Source organism: Triturus cristatus, chromosome 7, assembly GCF_964204655.1.
Source record: "Triturus cristatus chromosome 7, aTriCri1.1, whole genome shotgun sequence".
Taxonomy (NCBI): Eukaryota; Metazoa; Chordata; class Amphibia; order Caudata; family Salamandridae; genus Triturus; species Triturus cristatus.
The window spans coordinates 524,382,683-524,386,960 of record NC_140590.1 but is presented as its reverse complement, the minus strand read 5'-3'; the positions used below and the strand labels follow the sequence as shown (position 1 = coordinate 524,386,960).

At 54.3% G+C, this 4,278-nt stretch overlaps 1 pseudogene; it reads right to left on the bottom strand.

The window, feature by feature from the left end:
• Positions 1–2,281: 2,281 nt before the first annotated feature.
• Positions 2,282–3,585, bottom strand: LOC146810011 (uncharacterized; annotated as a pseudogene).
• Positions 3,586–4,278: the final 693 nt, after the last annotated feature.

Below are 4,278 nucleotides of genomic sequence, written 5' to 3'. Positions count from 1 at the left end.
GGAGACATGCGGGCTTGAGGAGAAGATGGGGTCGAGCGTGTGGCCGGCGGAGTTGGTGGGCATGGTGACGAGTTGCCTCAGTCCGAGGTTGGCGAGGTTATCAATCAGGGTTGTGGTGTTGCTGTCTTTGTTGTTCTCAAGGTGAAAGTTCAGGTCTCCGAGGAGGATGTAGTCGGTGGAGGCCAGGGCGTGCGTGCTGATGAAGTCGGTGATGGAGTCGCTGAACTGGGGCGTGGTCCGGGCGATCGGTAGACGAGGGTGCCTCTGAGGGTGGAGCTGGGGTTTGTGTGGATCTGGAAATGCATGTGTTAGGCGGTGCTGAGAGTGTCGTCGGTGCTATTGATGCTGTTCTTGTGGACGATGGCGATTACTCCTCCGACTCTATTGGTGCGGTCTCTGCGGGTGATCTTGTAGCCGTCTGGGATGGCTATGGCGATGTTGGGTGCGGAGGAGTCGTTCATCCACGTCTCTGTCAGGAAGGCGACGTCCTGGGATGTTGTGTCGAGTAGGTCCCAGATCTCGACGGCGTGTTTGCGTGCCTAGCGAGTGTTGAGTAGGATGCATCGGAGGTGGTTGGGGTCTTGTTTGGCTGATGGTTCATCGGTTCTGAGGCTGGTGTAGCTGCAGTTCCGGCAGGTGAAGGAGCCGTGTGTGCGTTTCGGGGCGGCCTTGCAGCAGGAGTGGGTCCGTCCGGGGTTGAGAGCATGCAGAGTGCTGGCGTCATATTGGCGGCGTTCCGTGTGGCGGGTGCGGCAACCAGAGGTTCTGGCGCTGGGCGCGGTCCAGGCGCGGACAGGCGCAGATGGGCTGGCCTTAGGCCCACCTTCGGCACGCCAGCGGCACGCCCGCTGCGTGCAGCCGTGCAGCGGCTGGCATATATGGGGAGGTGGGAAGGAGGAGCAGCTGGGAGGTGGGGCAGCGAATGGGCAGTCAGGGGGGCGGGCCGCAGGGGAGGCAGCAGCGGGAGCGGAGCGGGACGACGAAGAGTACAGAAGGCAAGAGGCACAGGTGAGGGGGAAACGAAGCTACAGAAGGCAAGGCAAGGCATATATGGAGTTAGGGGGCAGCGAGGGGAACAGAGGCGAGAACAGGCACAGCGATGCAGGGCAGCGGGGGGAACAGAGGCGAGAGCGGGCACAGAAACGCGGGCCAGCGGGGGAACAGAAGCGAGAGCGGGCACAGAAACGCTGGGCAGCGGGGGGAACAGAGCCGAGAGCGGGCACAGAGACGCGGGGCAGCGGGGGGAACAGAGGCGAGAGCGGGCACAGAGACGCGGGGCAGAGGCGAAAACGGGCATAGAGCAAGTATAGGCGGCGGGGGAGGACGGAGAAAGCAGTTAAGGGCACAGCAAAGATCAAGCAGTACAGACAATGCAGTGACCAAGTTACTCAGCAGCGGCAGACACACAGGCGGCGCTGTGCGGCGGGGCAGCGACCTAACAGGTATGGTCAAGGGTCGCTCAGATCCTTTTTTCCTTCAACGCCAACCCATGCCAAGATCCTATCACTTGGGTGATGTTTCCCTTTTTAATTGCTGCTCAGGGGTTGGTCACCCACAAATTCCACTCTGCTCTTTACACAGCTTTCCCCCCTCTGTGGCAAGTATACTAATATTTAATGTTTGCAGATTTGAACATGTTTTAGATAATCTTGATCTCTTCATCAGCTTCCAGTGATGCACCAGAATCAGTCATAGGAACCAAGGCCCTAACTATAATTAAAGCAGAGTAGAGTTTTTGCATTGAGTTTTGCTCCACCTGATTCTGAGTGGGCTGTTGCATGTCGTACAAATTTTTCCAGGTGGTATTTCAGAGAAGACACAAGGAGATGATGGACGGAGTGCTGAACATTTTCAGACACTCAACCCCAGTCACAGATCTGGGTTGAATCCATCATCGTTCTTTAGCTCACTTTGCCACCCCAGTTCAGTCACAGCTATATGCAAATCATTCTTGACCCTGTGTCTCATGGGAACAGTCCAGCACGAACTGCCAGGCCATGTCTTTCCTGGACCGGAAACAAGCATCCTGGGACTGTTTTTTTTTTTTTTTTTTTTTAGTTTTGGGGCAAAAACTTTTATTAGGTGCTTAAAAGTTGCAATACATAGTTTTTGAGGAAGTGGTACCTCACCCCTTAGGGAGGGCAGTCCACTTTAACTTTTCAGTCAATGCATTTAAACATTTACATTCCATCAGTTTGGGATTCAGAAATGTTTGCAGATAGCATTTACGGTTTTAATGGGGCCGCCACTTTAAAGAGTACAGTGGGGAAGAAGGGTTTTGTTACAGTTCTTCCTCTTCCTCACTTTCCTTTGTGTCCATGGCTGCATAGTCTCTAAGCAGGCTGAGCACCATCCTGCGGCACCCTTCTCTGTTTACCACCTCTCAATTGGTCACCAGGCGGGTTTTGACAAACAGGAGAATGTCCTTAATACAGCAGACGAGTCTCCAGCACCCCTGGATAGCTTCCTCTGTGTGTGTCCCTGGAAACAGCCCGTACAGCATGGACTGGTCTATAATGTTCTTGTAGGGGATGAGGGCTACCAGTTCTTGTCGTAAGGCAGCCCTTAGTCTCTGGGCAAAGGGGCAGGCCCAGAAGAGATGGTGTGCAGATTCCTCTGCGGGGCATCCCCTTGGGCAGTTCCTGTGCGGGTACAGGCCTCTGCTGTGCATGAAGGACCTCACTGGTAGACCCCCTTCACAGTCATCCATGCTATGTCCTTATGTCTGTTGGTCAAAATTGGGGAGGATACATTCCCCCACACGTGTGTTGCCGTTGCTGGTGGCAGGTCGCTCACTGGTTCAGTGGTGTCCCTGGTCCTGATCAGTTTGTGGATTGTCTTGGGCTTCCAAAGACAAGGAGTAACACAGTTCAGCCCAAATTCCCCCACAAACTTTTCTACCTCCCTGTAGTACCATGGGAGGTCCCAGTTGAAAGTCACAGCATTCTCCCACATAGCCCATCCCAGCCGTCTCCACACCGGGAGGAGGAAAAAGGGGAACACCTTGTAGGCAGAGTGGTCCTTGTTCACATTTAGCAGGGTTATTCGGACGCAGCCACACACAAAGAAGGCCCTGAGGCTCGTTGAGATGTCGGGGACTGCCTTCCCCCCTTTGCGGTGCTCCTTGTGCATGACTGACCATTTCACCCTTTCCATCTTGGAGTGCCAGACAAAGTGGAACACCATGCTGTTGATGGCCCGTGCTACGTTGGCCAGGAGTGGCCAGGCCTGTGTCACATACTGCAGCACGGGCAGTGCATCGTTCCTGAGCACCAGAGCCTTCCCTTCAATGCTCAGGTTTCTCAGGCTCGAGAGGCCCAGTTTTTGCTTCACCTTGGCCAAGCGTTCGTACCAGCTCTTTGCTGCTGCCCCTGGTCCTCCAAACCAGACACCGAGGATCTTCATCAGTCCTGCCTCGATAGGGAAGGGGAGAGGCTTATTGCAGAGGTCCCATCGCCCGAAGAGTTTGGCCTGTGACTTGTCCACTTTGATTTTCGCCCCTGATGCCTTGCCGAAGTCTGTGCACGCCTCCAGCAGGGATTGGACTGATTCCGCATCCGCGCAGAAGAGGGTGACATCGTCCATGTACAGTGAACACTTGACCTCCTTCTTCGCGTCGCCAGGTGTCTGGATCCCTCTGATGTTTGGGTTCTTACTGATGTACTCAGCGAGTAGCTCTATAACCAAAACAAACAGAGGTGGCGAGAGCGGGCAGCCTTGTCTTACCCCAGACCTGATAGGAAAGGGGTCTATTTTACAACTATTTACAATGACTGAACTGAAGATGTCTTTATACATTACTTTAACGTAACCGCAGAAGCGCTCCCCTAGCCCAAAACTGTGCAGTACCCTCTCCATGAACTCATGGGAGACGCAATCGAATGCCTTCTCCTGATCTAGACAGATCAGGGCAGCCCGGATCTTGCGGTCCATGATGTACTGGATCGTGTCCCTTATCAGTGCCAGGCTATCTGTGCCCCTGCGCCCTGGTACCCCGCAGATTTTGTCTGGGTGAACTAACTCTCCCATGGCACCCTTCAGTATGATTACTAGTGTCTTTGCAAGGATCTTGTAGTCTACATTCAGGAGAGAGATGGGGCGCCAGTTCTTTAGGTCACGTCTCTCCCCCTTATGTTTATACAAGAGAGCAATCATTCCTTCCCTCAGAGTGTGGGGCATGATTCCCTCCCTCTCCATCTCCTCATACACCTGCAGGACATCTGGTCCCACTAGGTCCCACAGTGAGGCATAGAACTCGACTGGGAGACCATCACTACC